This window comes from Crocodylus porosus, unplaced genomic scaffold, assembly GCF_001723895.1.
Source record: "Crocodylus porosus isolate Cpor-Errol unplaced genomic scaffold, CroPor_comp1, whole genome shotgun sequence".
In the NCBI taxonomy this organism is placed as follows: domain Eukaryota; kingdom Metazoa; phylum Chordata; order Crocodylia; family Crocodylidae; genus Crocodylus; species Crocodylus porosus.
The window spans coordinates 71,298,309-71,319,097 of record NW_017728918.1 but is presented as its reverse complement, the minus strand read 5'-3'; the positions used below and the strand labels follow the sequence as shown (position 1 = coordinate 71,319,097).

Below are 20,789 nucleotides of genomic sequence, written 5' to 3'. Positions count from 1 at the left end.
CTCTTTAATGTCTTCATAAACGATCTGGACACCGGTGTCAGAAGTGGACTGGCTAAGTTCACTGACAGCACCAAACTTTAAGGAAGAGTGTCCACACTCGAAAATAGGCTGGTGATCCAGGCCGACCTTGATAGGCTTGCAAGGTGGGTGGATGAAAACCTGATGGCATTCAATATGGAAAATGCAAGGTGCTCCACCTCGGGGGTGGGGACCTCACGTCACACTTATAGACTCGGCGGTGCTACACTCGCTAGCACCATCACCAAAAGAGACTTGGGGGTCATATTGACCACAAGCTGAACATGAGCCACCAATGCAATACCACAGCTAGCAAAACAAACAAAACTCTGGCTTGCATTTACCAATGCATCTCGAGCACGACCCTGGATGTTATCCTCCCACTGTATTCTGCCTTGGTGAGGCTACAGCTGAGTATTGTATCCAATTCTAGGCTCCGCAATTTAGGAAGGATGTGGAGAAGCTTGAAAGAGTCCAGAGGAGAGCCACGTGCATGATTAGAGGGCAAGAGAACAGGCCTTATGAAGAGAGGCCATGGAATCTTCAGCCTGGAGAAGCCCAGGCTCAGGGGTGACTTGGTGGCTGCCTATAAGTACGTAAGGGGTGTGCATCAGGATCTGGGGAATGCTTGTTCACCAGAGCACCCCAAGGGTTGACATGGTCCAACTGTCACAAAATCCTGCAAGACCATTTTAGGCTGCATATAGGGAGAAACTTCTTTACTGTCAAAGCCCCTAAGGCCTGGAACAGACTCCCCCCAGAGGTGATGCAAGCACCTACTCTGGACTCTTTTAAGAAACCTTTGGATGCTTATCTTGCTGAGATCCTTTGACCCTAGCTGACTTCCTGCCCCTTGGGCAGGGGGCTGGAACTGATGATCTTATGAGGTCCCTTTCAGCCCTAATGTCTGTGAAGTCTGTGAAACCTCTTGAACTTTTTCCTAGCTGTTAACAGTAACTTTCATCCTTGTATTTTCTTCCCCTTCCTAGCAAACTTTCTTTCTCCCTTAAGATGCTAGGCAGTAACTTTGTTCTTGACTCTTGCCACTTCATCCCTCTTTCTGTTCCCTCTAAGAGGTTCCTTATTTCTCAGTCAGACCTGGGCATTTTCCTGCTGATTGCACCTAGTGTTGTCCTCTTGAGAGCTCTGTCCTTTCCACTTAGCCCAGGGGTTGGCAATATTTTTGGGCAGAGTGGCTAAACCACTCACAACCTCAACTTGTATAATGTTGGTGTACTGGGATGGATGACAGGGGAGCCATGAGGGGCACAATCCTTGTTATAGCTCCTTCCCCACCATCTATCCCAAGGCACATGTGCCAAGCAAAATGCCTTTGTATGCCATGCTCTGGCACTTATACTGGGGGTTGCCTACCCCTGCCTTAGCCTGTACCCTGTAGCCTTCAGTGGTGGTATTTTTTTCTCTCTCATCATTTCCAGACCTTTCTTTCTCTTACCTGCCCCCCATCCTTGAGCTGCATGCAGCGAGACTGTTCTTCTTCTACCACTTGCACATCTTCCACTCACACTCTTATCAAGTCACCTCTCTGTCCCCTTCTCTTCAGACTCTCTCTCAAGACACAGCATGTCCCTGTCCTTCCCAGTGTCCCATCTTTTCTTTAGTATTACCCCTGTTGCTCCTGGAACTGCATTCAGTTTTGTCACTTTGTTTCTCAGTTGGGGGGCAGTTTAGAAAAGCTTTTCATCACCATGGCTGAAGGAGAGGGAGAACCTTTGTCAATGTGTCTGGAGAGTCAGGGTGATGCAGAGAGCCTAATTCAACAACTTTGATGCTGTTGCAGTTCCACTGCCTTCAGATGAGATATTTTTCATTTATTTTGGTATGTATTTGGGCTTAGGGGTGGCTTTTAGAGTTGCCTGCTCCAAAGGTCCAAATCTGAAGAGAGAATTTTCAGGGGTGAGGGAAGAGAAACATTTCTGGTCACTTTAAGACCGTCCAGTAACTATCACCAGGATCCCTCACCCCTTTAAAGTGTATATACCAGCACTGATGCTTTTGTCACTAGCTTTCCTCTCCCACATAAGTAATGAGTCTCTTGTTTGGCTGCTATCAGAGTTGCCTCTCTTCGCAGGTTGAGGATACTGAAGGCTTATATATTGCAATGTGCAAAAGTGAATGGGAAGCACTGGGCACTTGCTAGTAAAGTTGAGAGCTTAAGACTACTATAGGTCCAAAAGATTGGAGTTTGGAGCCCTGACAATAAATTAGTTCTCCATTGTTGGTTTAATACCACGCATCTTCTATAAGTAGCCAGTTATTGAAGTCATTGAGATGTATAGTGAGAAAGTAACTTTCCTTTTGCCTATCAGGACAAATGCTATTTAACATGGGGTAATTGATTTTAAACATAAGACTATATTTATCTAGGATCAGATTTCAATGAGGTCTGTGCTGTACAGCAAAATGAATAATGGAAATGTCCAGGGATTACAACGAGTTGCTTTCTGCTTTTTCATTAGCAAGTTAAGCAGATGTCCTCTGATCTTTTACTAATTTCTGGTTAAGTAGACACTTGACCTTCTCTTCTAGTCTCCAAACTGGACAGGAAATGTTTTCTTTTTAAATGAACCATTTTAGGTGGAGGTAGAGGTGGATGACTAAAGCATGTTGCTTAGTATTCTCAGGTCATTTTTACATGACTAACTTCTGTCATTTCAATTTGCCCTCCAGGTGACAGGAGGAGGGTAGAAAAGGGGAAGTAAACTGTCTGGTTTCGTTATGATGATGAATGAATCCCCAACACATCTCTGAGACCAGGGGCCTTGATATGTTGTGAACCAAATTGCGTACATAGGACAAAATCTGAATCTGTTCAATTGTTAAACATCCTCTTGTCTTACCAGACCTAAGATAGAGGAAATAAATACAGGGAAAACAAATATTTATTCAGAGCTTCCTCTTGCTGTTTACCAAGTAGGAAGCTGCACTATACCAATTTCTACATGGAAACATTTCTTGGCAGATACATACCTACTTTTATTACAATATGCACAGTCACCAAGGAGGGCCTCTTTACACAAATTTTACACAAGTGCCCACTAGAGTAAAACTACTGGGGGGGTTTTCGTAAGAGCTATGTAGATCATAAAAAGCTTGGAGAAAATCAGTGAAACTTTACAAATTGATCTAATAATGCATCCAGTTTGTTAGATCCTTTTGTTCCATATACCTAAATAAATAGTACCTCTCCCATGATGCACGTGTATCTTAGTAACTTTTATCCAGTGTCCTGAGCCTCTCACTCACAGGGTAACTGCACTGGATCGTAAAAATGTTGTTCTGTCACAGATGTTGGCATTAATTGTCCAAACAACTTTTTCATGAGGCGGTTCATCATGCTGTGAGGTTATTGTTTAGCTGCAGGTGTAACAAAAACTACTTATTGTGAATATTGCTTTTTCTATTGCTTCTCTGCTATGAAATTTACTGAAAATGATCATATGAAAAATGTAGCTTTTCAACACAGTTTTCCATCAGTGAAGAAGAAGCATAAGTTTTTGGCTTGCAGAACTCAATGAAAAAGCTGAGGGATTTTTAATATACTGTATGTCACAGTGTGTAAGTTGAGGTTTGGAGCAAAATATTTACCTTTTGAATTTCCACCTGAACTTATACACCTTATCAAGTGGTGCTGCAGCATGTTTCCACACCCCAGGCTCACAGTGAGGGCACGTAGAGGCTGGTATAAGTCGACCCCGTATTTCTGATGCAAAAAGTTAGGTCAACTTCTACACCAGATATATAAAACTCCTTACTTTTTTGATCAGAAAAATGGGGTTGACTTATACACCATGTCAAATTGTACACCATGAAATGTGGTAATTGAAAGATTGGGAGGATCGTGATGCTTATGTGGCTGAGGAGGAATTTCATCTAATTGACAGATATTATTACAACTACTCCTGTCTTTTACCAAATTTAGAACACCAACCTGATTTATATTTCTTACTAGAGTTGGGGTCCACACATAACCCTGGGGTAAATAAATACACAGACTGTATTGAAGCTTATCACTGTTGTGCTAATCCGAAGTACTGTTATTTGGCAAGAAGGATGAGAGAGACCTTTGTGCCAGTGATTATAACATTGCTGGTTCCCACACAGTAGCTCTACAGACAGTAATACAAAACATTGCTTTATATAGTGTCCGTCATAAAAACTCTACCCTTGAACAACTAATTTCTTACATAATTAAAAACTAAAAACAAGCACTACAAAGATAACTGACAGCAGCCAGGAGGTGGCATTTTAACTTGAAAATTCCACAACAAGGGTAGCCTTTCATAAGTGACTTTTGACTGCACTCAAGGATGTGGGTGCTTGCTGAGCCTTTTAGAGACGACTAGCCTCCATGACGCAGTTAAATTTCAACACAGTTTTTAAATCACACTTCCTTTTGTATGTTGAAAGAAATTAAGAATTAAAAGCTGTGCCCACATCTTCTGTTTGAATCCTATTGGAATGGGGAAGCAGATTTTGATTTAAAAGTAGTAGTCATTATTTTAGCTGCCTTTGTGAGTGTTTGTCTGCATATTGAGTGCTTAGTGACATCTTGTCTCCTGCTGTCCATATTTTTTTCATCAGGGTATTGTTGCAAAATGGACTAGACAAAGTGTAAACACACAGGTATTTACTTGAAATTTTACCAACTTGTCTGGCATAAACTAATACCCTGCCAGGGGATATGCAGCATCAGACAACAAGTATTTTGTTAGCATTTACAATGCCTTCCTGAAGCCACTTGCTAATCCTATATTACATGCTTCCTTCATAGTGCAAGGGTACTGTACTGTGTCAAGCCCTATGTGGTTTTCCCTTTGCCTTGTCTTTAGCATAATAATACAGTACTTCAAAGAGTTTATGGAAGTCAAGGTCAGAAGGCCCCATTACTTTGTTTTGCTAAGTCTCATAGTTACTACTACTGCGGAGGCTGATTAGGTGCACTGGCTCTCTTCCCATATAGTAGTATTTTTGGTCCTATACCTACATAATGGACATCCAGTTTGTTGCAAATCAGTTGAAAGCAAGTAAACTGTAATATTATTGGAGAAAATAAAACAGAACCTTTTTTTTTTCTAGATCCCCAGATAATACTTGGAATATTGAAGTTACCTGTTGGACTTCCTTTTGGGTCTAAATAAACCTATATACTTGTTAACATAATTTTAATGAGCGTGTAACAGGGGTGCTCAACCCAAGCCGACAGGTCCAGTCTGGCCATTGCCCCTAGCCCATCAGGCTTCCCATAGGGCAAAAAAATTGACGGCAAGGAAGCAGTGGCACTTAATATTGGCACCCCTTCCCTGGTGCCAAATTCTCAAGCCCTGAGCAGCTGGGTTGTGGTCAAGCCACACCCCCTTTGCCTTGTGCAGCCAGATTAGGGCTAAACCATGCCCCTTCATCCCACAGCCAGTGAGCTATACCCACTCACCCCACATGGCTAGATATGAGCCGGGCTGGGTTGGCCCAGGTCATGCCATGCCCCAGTCTCCTGGTACAACTGGTTCTAGGCCAGGCCACGTCCCTCACACCACATGGCTGCATTGGGGGCAAGCTGCCCTCCACATGCCCTGATCAGGTTGCATTGCATCCGCCCTGCATGCTGGATCAACCACCGGTTGATCCAGCCTGTGGACAAGACTAGGCACCGCCCATCTAGCCCACAAACGTAGGGTAAAAACGTTGAACATCACTGGTATATAAGGTTGTGTTCCATGGAATATGGCTTAAGGTTTGTTTTACAAACTGCAGTTATTCATTGTGTTTAAACGCCTTACACAAATTGTTTGCCTGAAAACTTTTTCCTATTCCAGGCTCTTGTTACAATGGAGTTTTTTCCATTTAAATACACATCCCTTCATTTGAATATTCCCATTCAAACATTTTATATACACTGGGTTTTTGGTTGCAGCCATGTTGACCTAAGGACATAAGCAGGCAAGATTCCTTGAGTAAATGTGGTATCTTTTATTAGAGCAACTGAGTAGTTGGAAAAAAGTTCTTATCAAGCCTTTGGGTGCAATCACCCTTCTTCATGCATAGAGACTCCATATGCCTGAAAAAGGGTGATTGTGCTTTCTAAGAACTTTTTTCCAACTATCCAGTTGGTCTAATAAAAGATATCACATCTACTCAAAGAACCGTGCCTGCTTAACATTTTATACAGAAATCTCAAAATTTTCAGATTTTCAAATCTTCTTGAATTAGATACATAAAAAGAAACTCAGATTCAATTTCCAGAAACTGTCTGCCTGGGGTTGTATTAATGAGGATGTGAAGTGGTACCATTTCTTAAATGCTTAGTTTGTGGTGGTCTCATTATTACTACTGGAATCCATTGGCCAGCAGAACAAATCAGATTATTATATAGTCCCAAATTAAGCAATGGCTTGTTGGCATTGGCACTGTTCTCAGTGGTGGCAAATGACAGAACAAGGAGCAGTGGTCTCAGGTTGCAGCAAGAAAAGTTTAGGGTAGATATTAGGAAACACTTTATCACAAGGAAGCTAATAAAGCACTGGAACAGGATACCCAGAGAGGTTGTGGTATCTCCACCCTTCGAGGTATTTAAGACCTGGCTAGACAAAGCCTTGGCTGGGATGATATAGTTGGGGATGGTCCTGCTTTGAGCAGGGGGTTGGACTAAATGGCCTCCTGAGATCCCTTCCAGCCCTAATTTCCTATGATTCTCTGATTTGTGTATCATTCAGCTAATTTTGTAAATGTCCTTTTTCCTGTTATGTTTATTCCTTTTTTTGGTTTTCTCCTTTTAGACCTCTTCTTTTGGTTCTCTCCTTATTCATCTCTTTGCTGTTCCTATCCACAGCTTCTGCAGCAGGAGAAGTGGGAAGAAGCAGACTCAAATCACAGAGTGAAACAGATTAGGAAAGCTTCAGTTTAGATATGCTACTGCTGCGGAGGGAAAAATGTTATATCCAGGAGCTGCTCTGCAAATGTTTCTCCCACATGAGGGTTTCTAAAATGCAAATTGACAAACGAGTATGTAGAGATCCTTTGCCAGACTGAAACCTTGCATTTAAAAGCAACTCATAGCCTTGTCACTGTTTCTGGGGGAAAGGGAGGGTGAGATTTATGGAACGTTGCATCACATCAGATATAACAGTGCAGTTCCAGGACAGGAATTCACATTTCCTGAATTATTCCTACTTATTCCATCAGTAGTCTCCTTCATTTATTTTAAGTTAATAAAACCAGCAGTTGCCATTCCCAGCAGGCTGTCATGGGTTCAGAAAAGCTGGACCTCATACATCAAGGGATCAACGGCATCTAGTGTTAATATCATGCTTGCCTGGGACAGAGGCAGTGCCATAAGAAGCATCAGTAATGGCATCACTTCTGTTATGCAAATGCTGTAGAGTGGCGTCTTATGTTAAGAGGTGAGAGTTTTAATTCCCCTCAACCCCTGTTATGAACATATTAAAAATTAAACAAAAAACATTCTCTATCTCTTAGTAACAGAGCTGTTCTCATTGTTTGATAGGAAAGGAAACAGGTCTATATCCCTGTGGGCTACTTGGGCGAAGAGGGTAGGGGAAAGAGGGGAAGGGATGTGGATCTTACTTTGAGGTTCTGATTGTAATCTTAATAGCTGTCTGTATTAGAAAACTATGGCAAGATCATAATGCTAACATTGAGAACTAGCATCATAATAAAAGACCCACGTTTGGCTTGCGATTTTGTAACACATGATTCAGAATAGGTGAGGTTGACTAAAGAGGAAATTTTTTTTTCTGACAGATGTTCCCCATGATCCTGCAAATATAAGCATGTCTGCAAGCTGAAATACAAGTTGTTTATATAGGGAAACACTTTAAACAAACACGTGCACACACGCATACAAACACTGCCACGTTTAACGTCCAGATCAGTCATTCTGGTTGACTCTGTTGATTATTAGGTTGTAAAGGGAACTGATGACTCAACTTAGGTGCAGCACTGTGGCGGTCTCCGAATTTCGGTTTCGTAACAGATTCTTTTCAGGAATGTTTTTCATATGTATGTGATTTAGGCTTGCTTCTGGAGGGTCACGTATCATTTTGTAACCGCAAACCGCGCAAGAGGAGCAGCAGCGTTTGCAAAAACGCTTCAATATATTTGTCTAAAATGTTGGACCCTGTCGTTTGCCCCCACTGGAACTCTAGGCATGATGCAGAAGATGTCTCTCTCATTCCTCCTTCCTTATTGTTTTCACTATTTAAAACTAATTCATGAGTCACCACATAAAAACTACACTTTCTATGCTGCAATAGAAAAAAACTTTCTGAATCAAAGTGTAATATTTTGATCAGATCCCATTCTTACTAATTCCAGACAGTTCACTTGTTAAAACTGGTGACTCAAAAATTGAAATGCAAAATATTTCTCTGAACGGTGGCCGGAAATTAGCTTTGCAAACTGAAACAAAGTGCAGACCGCAGTTTTATCTATTTATTTATTTTTAATATGACTAAATAGCTTTAGCTTTAGTAATCTTAGGGGTTTTTTTGTCAAGTCTATGCAATCCTTAGGCTCTGTGGTAAGCTATGCCAGAACTGTCTGACATGTCTAATTTTTGGAATAAAAAATGAATTCCTAGCAAATGATTTCATTGCCTGTAGTGCTGTCTGATTCTGTCATGGCATTTGATAGAACTTGTTAGAAGTATTAGGCAGGACAGGATGTTGGTACATTTGAGGGCATCTAATATATTTAAAAAAATAATCTGCAACAGTAGAATTGAACTAAATGTATTGGTTGCTTTTTATACTGCACAGTGACATATGTTCGTTGTACCTTGACACCAATCAGTCACATTCCCAGTATGAAGAGGCTGTGGTTTTGGCAGAACTCTCATCATTTGCTAATACAATGTTCTCTGCTACTGGAAAAAGGAGGACAATTCATAACTTTTATATTATTTGTCCTCAGGGACAGAGGTTTGAACTGAGTTGAATCTCTGAAAGATGGTACAAATAATCATTTAAGCCAGTGGTTCTTAACCTTTTTAGACTCAAGACAGTCCTTAGAAAATGCTAGCTCTTAGTTTTGACTTTTTTTTTTTGACCGCAGAAAAACAATAGGGCAGTTCTTTGCAAAGAACTTCAAGACTACAACAGTCCAGAGGGCTTGGGACACTATGGATTCCCATTTGAAATCTGTGAGATTTATCTTGTGAATCATGCTTTCAAACCTAGCAGTGCTAGCATTGCGTGGCGCCCTTGAAAAATTTCAAGGCACCTCAGTGTCACAGCACCCTGATTTGAGAATCATTAAAGCCAACGATGCAATAGGTACAAACATTACTTAAAGACTTAAGTTTTCAAACGGTCAGATGCACATTTTTTTGCTATTTAATGCTAGGATATGAGACTTGCGCCCATGCCCAGGTCTGTCACTGAGCATTGATGATGCAGTCACAGCCACTGTATGTAAATGCCTTGAACTGTAAAATAGGGTTCATACAACCTTGTTAAAAAAGACTTTGAAATCCACATATGCAAATCACAATGTAAAAGGGAAAAAAGGCTTTTTGTAACTTACTAAGGAAGTTGCAGATCTCCTTGCAAGGCTGATGAGACAACAGTAAATGTTCTACAAGCTTAGTTTGTTTTGGATCCAAAGCATTTTATTAATTACAGTTTACCAAACCAAAAGAATGCCTATTCATAGTTCTTGCTAAGGTAACTCTTGTTGGAATGTTTACTATGCTAGAGAATATTTATTTTGGGTGTTTGTGAGTAGGAGGTGTAACTTTTAATAATAAAACATCTAGACAGGATTACAGAATGTTTCAGTTAGTCTAAGATCCTGTAAATAAAGCCAAATAATACCCAAATTGAGTCATATTAAATACAAAGACCGTACTGAAGACCAGTTATCTTATTAGATAAAACAGTTTGTACCAGGTTCCTTGAATCTAGGCTTTTGGTTTAGATTTATGTTAGTAGCATGGTCAGGATTGTTGCAAGATTTTTTTTCTCAGCTCAGGACTTAAGGGGACAGAGGGTATAACCACCACAGAGATACTGATACATGTATCCATTTGGGTGGTATTACCACTGCTTTAAGTTCTAGGGCATGTTGACTGTTGGGCCAAGTGACAACTAGAATTGCTGGCTTTGAAATAGTAATCAAGACCTTTGTTTTGTTGTAACTTAATTTGATACATTGCCTGAATGACATTTTCCACTTTAAGGTTAAATTTGGATCCGTCTTTTCAAGTCTCTTGTCTGTGGTCGCCAGTTAATCAGCTCAGAGGGCAGCCAGTGGTGTGTTTTAAAGATGTCTGTGACAGCCATATATCACTCGACTAAATCTTTAAGGATTCATAATTGTAACTTAACAGGGTAAAGGCAGCTTAGCATTGTAAAGGCACCGGCAGTGTAAAGGCACTCTTCAGTCTAACAGACAATACCAAATAGGGGGATCTGAGTTTTGGATTTGAGTGTTGTTCTTGAACCCTATGCAGACGAAGCCAAAAGCTTGATTGTTCTGGGCTTGATGCATGTCTTTGAACACCTCTCAGGTCAGCACAGGAGTGTGATCGAGAAATCCTGTGTATTATTTACCTTTGCATGGTATTGCAGAAAGAATGAGGAAGGTAGATGAAAAGTAAGCACAACCTGTATAATGCAAGGAGGCCCTAGCAGTCTCTTTTGCTGCTAGCCTACTGTAGCATGTCTGGAGTCCTATGTAACTACATACATTTGTGGAATTAATTTCTTTTGAACTGTGACTGAACTGCTTCACCCAAAACTTGGCTACTGATATTGACCATTACCTTCCCACATAGAGAACCTATGATGTATGCAGATGTTTAAGGAAAGGGAATGACCCAGAGCTCAGTGCCTTCTCAAATATCCTATAGAAAAAGTTGTATTTCCTTTGTCTGACTAAACTGTCAGCCAAGGGAGGATTTTAACAAGTGTAGGTTGCCAAGTGGCTGCCTGGACAGTTCAATTCTCAGCCTCAGTCAGTGAGAGAGAGCCCTTTTGGCTGAAGATTTCTAGATCTGGTGTTCCTCAAAATCAGATTTTTTCTGATATAGTGTCATGTGTCCTGGAATCTTGCAGACGAATGGCTCAGGGGGAAGGACCCTACCTGATGTGTGCCCTTTTTAGTACAATCAACCATCACATTCAGTAACTAACCACCAACCCCATTTATCAGGATTGGTTAAGTCTGTTAGTGTACATCTTCCAATAAGTTAAATACTTTTTTCAGTTTAAAACAAAGCAAGAGTATGTCTCAGGACAGGAAGTATCATGTTCCTTACATGAGGCCATGTAGGAGACTCTTTGAGGCCAGTGGACTTTCTTCTAGACCTTTTTTAGAGTTAAGGCACTCATGGAATAAACTGGAGGCACCCTTCAGAAAATACCAGCTCTTAGTTTTCACTCTTCTTTTGACTACAAAAAAAAAAAATAGAGCAATTCTTGCAGAACTCATAAAGATCACAACTTTGGATTTCTTTTTGACGTCTCGGGTTTATCTTGTGAATTATGTTTGTAAACCTAACAGTGCTAATATTGAAAGGACCTCAAGGGACCCCAAGCTGCTGTGACACCCTGGTTGAGAACCACTACTCTAGACAGCTTCTACACGTTTTAGATGTTGAATTGCTTCTCATTTTTCTATTGGAGCTTGCCAAGTGGGCTGAACTTTCTCTTGGATAAACCAGCCTACTAAGAAGCCAGGATGGACAACTTTCAGTTGCTTGTTTGTCCACAGACACAGAGGGGTAGTAGTGTAACTGTGTGACCAAGACAGCCATGGCACACCCAAGGAAGCTTTGGCTCTTGGCAGCAGTACAGTCAACCACCTCTGTGCCAACAGCTTCTTTTGCACCCCTCTTCAAAGATGATGCTCAGAGTTGCTGTTCTGTTCATCTTCCCTCGGTTGTGCTACTGCAAACAGTCATAGAGATTGGCTTTTAGATTAGACCCTTAGTCTGTATTCTGTTTTATCCTTTTGACCGTGTAGCAGAGATATCAGCCGTATAACCATGGTGCTACATAGTGGCGTTTTCTTCTTTGAAAATCTTTCTCAGTTCTTCTCAAAAGAATTTTATTATTAGCCGTATAAAGAGCAAAAATACATCTATATCTAACATTTTTTTTTTAGTTTTTTCCTGAGAGTTAATTTTTTTATAGCAGTTTATTTTGAATGTTCAGAAAACAACACACAGTGCTCCTGACACAAAATATACAGTACAGTAAACCTGGTATCAGATCATAGCTAATTATCTGTTTATAAAAATTCCCCAGCTTGCTGTTTTGCCGTCAGAGACTCACTTGTAAGATTTATGACTTTGGCTGAAATGAAGTACCATTTCCTTTTTCTCAGCATTAGTGTGCATGGCCTTATTGGCTTTTCTTTTTAAGTAGTCTTAAGTTCGCACAACAGGGAATTATTTTTGAGCCCCTTTCCCATTATGATTGTACTTTTCTTGCTGTAACTGAATGAAAAATAACCCCAAATCTTTTTTTTAAACAAAAAAACTTTCCCCACTTGATCTGAGAAGATGAAGAAATGAAAAAGCCACTCTTTCAAAAATGGAGTGGCATTATCATATCCTGTCTCCTCTTGCTTCAAAAGAGCAATCTAGTGAGAGTTAGTAGCATGAGGGCCAATTCTGACTTGACTTCTATTTTGTAATCTACTGATTTAATTCCTACTTGATATGGGTACAAATTAAATCTGAGTCTGGCCTATTAGGCAAATTTTCTGTTTCCTTCACATCCATTGTGACCAACTGACAACAGGTTTGCATCAGAGGAAGCAAGGAGCAGCATTGGACTCTTAACATGAGGATCATGACCTGAAATGGCCTGATTAGTAGATGAGTCAATACTACCTTCTATTGAATTCAACTGCAAGACCTAGACTACGAACAAACTAGAATTTGCTTCATATTCCTAGGCTACCACACAGTTTCTTAACCTTATATAGTTAGATGTGAGAAAGGTCAGATTTTCATTTCAGATAAAATGTTCCAAAATTGTACAGTTTTACTGTGTGAGCTTTCCTCTAGATGCCCCAACTTAAAGCAGACTTTTACCTCATCAGTTGAATATTAGTGGAAGTTCCACAAATGGGCAAACATTTTTTTTCTTCTTTTGAATTCTCAAATGCATATCCAATTCTGACCATCCAAATCTGAAACCATCTAAGCTAAGTACAGACAATCAGAAAGGCCCAGGCTGAATCGATTCAATCTTCGTAAATTAGTCTAAGTCTGTGCAGATTGAACCGATAAGCGAATAAACAGACATTCATTTTGATTCTGGAAATGCAGCCACGTGCCTGCGGTGGCTCTGGCCAGAAGCCGGGGAGCACTAGAGCTTACCTCCTTGCTTGTCTGGAGCAGACAGCTTGGGCCAAGCCTAGCTTGCCCATCCTGCAAGGCGGTGGGGGGAGGGAGGGGGCGGTTGTGAGGGAGGTGCAAAGCATCTTGGGATGCTGCGGGGATTGAGAGTTAATTTGAATCTGGAGGGGATCTAGGGCAGAAGTTGAATAAACAGATTTAACCTAAACCAGTTAAGTTTGATACTAAATCCAACCAGGTTTATCTTAAACTGGTTTCAGCCATTTTGAAAGTGGTTTATGTGCATTGAACTTCTGTTGTGTTATCTGAACCGGTTTCCAAGCACTTATACAACTTTTGTTCCTAAAGTACAGCTCTGCTCTAGTTATAAGAGATTAGGAGTTCTTTCCTATGCATGCAGGTAAAAAAAAGAAACACTGTAGGGCCACTGTCATGTTTCCCAAAACTGTTTAAACATCACTTTTTTTGTGTGAGAGAGAGAACTTTAGAGAAAAGCAGACAGATAAGTTTTAGTCAGACTTTAAAAGAAAACCCCTGCTTAGGTTTTTTTTTTTAACCCATATTCCATGTCTTTATGAGTTGTTTTTTTTTGTTTTGTTTTTTTTTTTAAATTCGAGACAGCCGGTATATTAGCTGGTTTATGGCCCCTTTGCTTGTTTTTGGAAAACATCTCCTTTGAGTTTTAAATGATTAGATGATGACAACTGTTTAGAATGGTCAGTCTTTTAGTGGACTAGAAAGTAAACCCATGTGCTTCACATGCGAGCCCCAGAGCATAACACTAATGAACTGTCATTTAGTACAAAAGGTGTAGAGCCATCTTTTCACAGAGTAAAAACTGTTAAACCTGACATTAGTCTTGGGACTCTAGTTCTGGTAAAGAGAGTCTGTGGTAGTTTTAGTGATCTCCATTCCTACTTAGTTGGAGCATGTTAGGGATTTTATTGACCAAACTCTCTTGTCCTTATGGAGAAATACATTACGCCCCATTTGAATTCTTATAAAATTTGACATAAGATATCAAATAAGACTTTTTCTATATATTAGCATTTTTAGTACCATATTGTGTAGGGCACCAGTAGCCAGTTTGTGTCATTTGGTAATCTGTTTTGTTAATCATTTGGAGAGATTAACAATTAAATGTATTAACTTCCCTTTGGCAGACAAGGTTCTTTGGGTAAATCTGATATCTTTTATTAGACCAACTCAAATAGCTGGAAAAATTCTTCTTAGCAAGCTTTTGGATATAAATACCCTTTGTCAAGCTGAGGAAGCAATGGGCCCAGGACCAACCCCTGGGGAACTCCATTTGATACCAGCTGCCAACTAGCCACTGAACCATTTATCACTACCCTCTGAACCCAAGGATCCAGCCGGTTTTCTGTCCACTTCATCCAGCCTGTACTTCCTTAGCTTGCCAGTGATGTATAATAGATTCATAAATGCTAGGGTCAGAAGGGACCTCAACAGATCATCGAGTCCGGCCCCCTGCCTAGGCAGGAAAGAGTGCTGGGGTCAGATGACCTCAGCCAAATGCCTATCCAGTCTTCTCTTAAAGACCCCCAAGATAGGGGAGAACACCATCTCCCTTGGAAGCCCATTCCAAAGTATGTACTTATCCTTCTTGTATAAATACATTAGAACCTAGTTCTTTCAGATCCAAGTGGTTCTCAACCTGCATAACTCCCAGTGGGTTCCCAAATTAAGGAAGAGCTGCTCAGCTGTTTATTGTTTTATTTCTCAACTCATCTGGAGCACCTCAGAGGTTCCACACAGCTATTAGCTGCAATGCTGAACAACCCCCTTTCCTCCAGCTTGTTTTCAAACCTTCATCTTCTTTATAGCTGGAGTATAAAGGAACTCAACCCTGCATAGTATTATTTATTTATTTATTTTTCCTATGGTTTTAATTTTTTTTATTAGATTGTTTATTTTTTATTTTTGCAAATGCAGCTGCATATTTCATGGATTTCATAGACATTAGGGCTGGAAGGGACCTCAGAAGATCATTGAGTCCGGCCCCCTGCCCCAGGAGCAGGAAGTCAGCTGGGGTCAAAGGATCCCAGCAAGATAAATGTCCAAATGTCTCTTAAAGCAGTCCGGAGTAGCTGCTTGCACCACCTCTGGAGGGAATCTGTTCCAGGCCTTGGGGGCTCGGACAGTAGAGAAATCTTCCTTAAGTCCAACCTAAAACGGTCTTGGAGGAGTTTGTGACCGTTTGACTTTGTCATCCCTTGGGGCACCCTGGTGAACGGGCGTTCCCCCAGATCTTGATGTACACCCCTTTATATACTTATAGGAAGCCACCAAGTTCTGTTCTACCCTGACCTTCCCCTTTATGGTCTCTTTCTAGTCTTTGACGGGGTTGAAGCACAAATGATATTGTATCCTAAGTTTGGAACATATTTTTCAAAGTCAGAATACTCCCAGAGACCTGTATAACAGCTCCTTTTTTTTTTTTTTATCCTTCTAAAGGTATCTTCTCTTTCATGGACACCGAGCTGTATTGTTTTTCATGAAATAAATTCGTCTTTAAAAAAATGTCTTTAAGCTTTTTTTGCTGCAACAGCTAGAAACGTATTTTTTAATAAAAGTAAGGATTATCTTGTATTCACATTAATCCAAGATTTGGGGCTTTATGGAAAAGCACCAAGGTTTAGTTTTGGCAATTCTCTGCAGTCCTGTACTTGGATTTCCAGAGGTACAATGACTGCCCATGCAGATGTTTACAGGATGGAGTCCTTAAAATATACCTAAATATACTTAAAATATAGCTATCCAACTGGCAGCCAGCAGGCCACATGTGGCCCCCAGTTCAGCTGTGAATCCCTCCAACTGCAACAGTAGCTGGAGTCACTGAGCTCCCCCTCCTTTCTCCAGTTGCTGCTTTACATTTCCACACAACAGAATGGGATGTTGTGGCATAGCACAGTACAGGGAGCTCAGGGTGAAGCAAGGGGTGTGTAGGGCAACAGCAAGTGCATGGTGCAGATGAGGGGGGCAGGAGTACCTGTACCAGTGCATATGCTGCAGTGCTGGCACAGCTGCACACTACAGTAGGGTGAGAGGCAAGCATGTAGTGCACCCAGGGTAGGGAGGCCTGGCCTGGGGGCCCATGACCTCCACTACTGTGCCTATGAGCCATGAAGCCTCCAGCCACTCAGAAGTTAGAGAGGCCTGAAGTATATGATACCGGAGGCACAGAGTGCAGTTTTCTCTGGAACATGTTGCTTTAACTCACTGTATGTGGTTGTAGTCCTGCTTTTAATTTCAGATGAGCTTACTTTTTATGTCTCGTAAGTTTCGTGTGTTTTCAACTTTACTGAAATTTTTTCTTGAAATCTTTTCCCTGGTTTCCCAACGAAAAACTTCTTTCTAAAATGGAAACCATGGAATAGTGTAGCTGTTGAGCAAAATGCAATAGAGAATTGGGTTTCATTCTACCCTAGTATGACCCCTAGGCAGAGAGATTCCTGCTTTCATGTTGTAGATCATGTATAAAACCTGATGCTATGTGGATCATCTGCCGTTGGGTAAGAATATCTAGGGAACAGAGAGAGAGAGTGAGACATTTGCAGAAAGGAATGAAATGCTTGGGATGCAGTCCCATGCTTTCTACAGCAGTGAACATCAATCACACCTTCCAAGAACAGTGTAGCACTGAAAGTCTCCTTTTTTTCTCTTCCTATTTCCTCCCTTCACCTCTCCCTCTCTTCAAACATGCTGTAGCAAATGTAATTTTAGCTTGAAAGTGCAATTTGTCCTTGAAAAAACAGAGGGTTTTATTACGTTTTCTGGTTTATTTCTTTGTATGTTGGGTCAATGACAATTTTTCTTTTTTTTTTTCTTTTTTACTTTTACAAACAATTTTGTTTTACTTGTGACTTGTGATCTGAGAGACTTAACTGTATTATTTTTTTAGTCCTAGAGACAGTTTGGATATTGGTTACATTTGACATCATAAAGCTTCTAAGTGTTTATCCTCTATGGTCCACTTCTCAGTGAATTCTTTGTCTATCTAGAAGACATTTGCATAAATTAGGAGGCTGAGCCATTATATATTTATTCTTTTAGTATACGCATGCTAAAAAATAGAGGACTCAGCATCGGTTGACAAATCATCTAGCATGTCATTATCCAAAAGATTTACTCAGGGGAAGTAGGTTATTTAGAAAGGTTGACAAGGTTGCATTTTAGGTACAAACCTTGGATTAGGAAAGTGTTTTCCAGTTTTTGAGTTTTCAACTTTTTTTTATATTTTTTTTAGCCAAATTTAATTCTTGTCAGAAAATTTGAATGAAGAAAATTTTCATTGGAATCTTTTGTGACGGCATTTTAGAAGCTTCTAAAACTGGCCTGAGTGCATCAAAGGCTGGATACAGGTGGAAACATGCATCCAAACTTTTGCTCTCCTGTTGCTCAACCTTCATGCTAGGAATAAATCATACACAGTTTTTTACTCCATGGCTCCGAGCTGTATTCATATACTTGTATTTATGGGCAGATGGGATGCAGACATTTGAAGCTTCTTAAAAGTTGTAGATGTCTGTAGCATTTTCCTCTGAAAAATACTAAGATAAGGTGTCAGGGGAAAGCTAATTTAATTTTTTCAGATTTTAGACTTTTGATTAAAAATAAGTTTCAGAAACACTTCCAGAAAGGAAGCTCACATTCCCTTCCTTCAGTTCAGAATGTTGTCAGAAAGACAGCACTGCATCAGTTATCCTCCACTCATATTTGGGAAGCTTAGATTAAGTTTCTTGCACATCCATGTAAGTTTTTGCTGTTTTCTTTGCACAAGCAGATTTAGTAGCTGTCGTCTTACTTGTGTTAATACTTAATTGCACAGGACTTACGTGTTTTGTTTTGTTTTTGCCCCATCCTTTGATCCATGATAACCTTAAGAGTATTGAATGAAATAAAGAATTAATTCCTTCCTTGAAATCTTGTAGAATACAGCATAAGCATACTTCATTTGTCAGTTTAAAATCCATGATTAAATCCAAACCAAGATTTGGCAAAACTAATTATTACTGGAAGTAAGTTGTCATTTTATGCCTGCCTAGTCTGTTTGTTATAGGTTATATTAAAAAAGGAAGACTGAATAGTTTTCTCCTTGGACATGAAATCAATAAAATAATAGGAGTTGGTTTGGAAGTAAATCTTTTATGCCAATAAATATCAAAAGGGTTTGTATTCTGCAGACTGCCTTTCCTCATGAATATGAAAGACTACACTTAAGTACTTATGCTGTAGGTAGTGACTAGGAGCCTCAGGTAGGGATCCAGGCCCCACAATGCCAAGTGCTATACAGAAAGGTAGTTCTCACTACATAGTCCACAAATGAACTGTGAGCTAAGAATATAAGAAGGCCTTTGCTGGGTAAGACCAGTGGTCCATCCAGTTTGACAGTGGCAGGAGTGGATGCTCTAGAGAGAGACCATTGAACCAGATATACCTAGAGTGATCTATCCCCTATCCATTATCCTCCATGTTGTCTACCTTTATTGGTTTAGAGATGCCAAAGAAAACATCTCCAGCTATTCTGTTCAACAGCTAATAAGACCGTATTTACTCAACTATAAGACAGCCCCATGATAATTGGACTCTATGTATGGAAATTTATAAATTTGTTATAATTTTCCAGGGAGGTTTGCTTTGAACTTGTTCTTTTCCCACTGCTACAGCAGGGAAGATAAATGGGGGGGGGGGGAAGTTATGCAGCGTCTTTGACCTGCTCTCCCTCCAGTACCCCCCTTACCCTGCTCTCACTGAGCGCGTGGAAGTGAGAGGCAAATTTGAGAACACTGAATTTGAAATAAATGTGCCTGTAGTAACTTTCACCTATGCACATTTCTATGGGGACCTATAGACTTGGTTCATCCAGACTTGATGCAGTTTACCCTTTTTGAAAGTCCTGCAGGTTTTAGCAGATTTAGGTAATCTATAAATACACTTCTAAACAACCCATTTGTATGATATTAGTCCAAAGCCAAAGGGTTCATGATTTACTATATAGTTCATTGGGCTGGTCCCCAGCAGAGGCAGCAGCATTTCAAGTTATAGTGACTGGAACCGGTGTTCTTGTCACAAATCCTGAGTTCCTCTAAAAATGTATATGCAGATGAGGTGCAGGGCAATCTGGTCTGGCCCCATCTCATGGAGGGTGGGGCCACACTAGCCATCTGCAGCAGGCTGAGAGAAGGGGTGACAGAGGGATTTTTGGTGAACTCTTTTGGGCCCCATATGATGTTTGCCAGATATTTAAGGCTGGTGAAGAAACAGGAATAATTGGAAATGGGAAAGAAAGGTACGGCTCAGCTGTTAGAGTAAAAAGGATGTCAAAATGTATTCTGTGTGTAGTGGCTGTTTATGACTTGAAAAAGAGTCAGCACTAAGGGGGATTGCATGCAAGGGATGTTTCTGTACATCTTATTGAGATGGGCTGAACTAATCAGTCCTTGGGGTAGGTTCCCATGAGAGTATGTGTCCGATCTGGGCCATTTGTTCTATGGTCATGCTCAGTGTTGGCTGCATTTTATCAACTTTATAGTTGGTTTCCATTACTGAGCATGTGCTGCTTTTGGCATCAGTTTAATGATAAACAATGTGTTTAATTAGATTTCCTTGTATACATATGTAAGATGAGCAGCTTTTTTCCCCATGCTGATGGGGGTGGGGGAAAACGCACCTCACCTTATTTTTAAGTAAATACAGTAGTTCTATTATCCATGAATGTGTCTAGTCCCTTTTTGACTCTGGCTATGCTGTCTGCCTCCTGTGGCAGTGAATTCCAGAAGTTAACTGTATGTTACATTTTTTAAAAGTACTTTCTTTTGTTATTTTAAACCTGTCTCCTCCTAATTTCGTTGGTGGCCCATAGTTCTAATATTCTGGGACCCGATGAATAACAATTCCCTGTCCACTTTGTCTACCCACTTCGTGATTTTATAGACCTCAGTCATATCCCTCCTCACCCTTCTTTTCTTTTCCAAATTGAAGAGTACCAGCCTTTTTAGTCTTTCCTGGCATAGCAGTGCTCCATATCCTAGATGATTTTGGTTTGCTTTTCTCTGTACCTTTTCTAATTCTACTACTTCCGTTTGGAGATGTGGAGAAAAATGTACATGGTATTCAAGATGGGGGCTCGTCATATGTTTGTACACTGGCATGATGGTGTTGTTCTCTGTTTTGCTTTCAGTTCCCATCTTAATGATGTCCAATATTTTATTGGCTTTTTTGGTTGCCATTGCACATTGAGCTGAGTTTTTTTTAGAGTACTATCTCCGATGACTCCAGAGTCTCATTCTTGAGTTTCATAGTTTCATAGTAGCTAGAGTCGGAAGGGACCTAGGTAGATCATCTAGTCCGACCCCCTGCCTGAGCAGGAAAGAGCACCGGGGTCAGATGACCCCGGCAAGGT

The 20,789-nt window shown here is 40.5% G+C and overlaps 1 protein-coding gene across 4 annotated transcripts in view; it reads left to right on the top strand.

Annotated features, from left to right (window-relative positions):
* The window catches only part of BACH2 (BTB domain and CNC homolog 2), a 264,660-nt gene that overhangs the window by 122,367 nt on the left and 121,504 nt on the right, over positions 1–20,789 (top strand). The gene's annotated exons all lie outside the window — the stretch shown is intronic.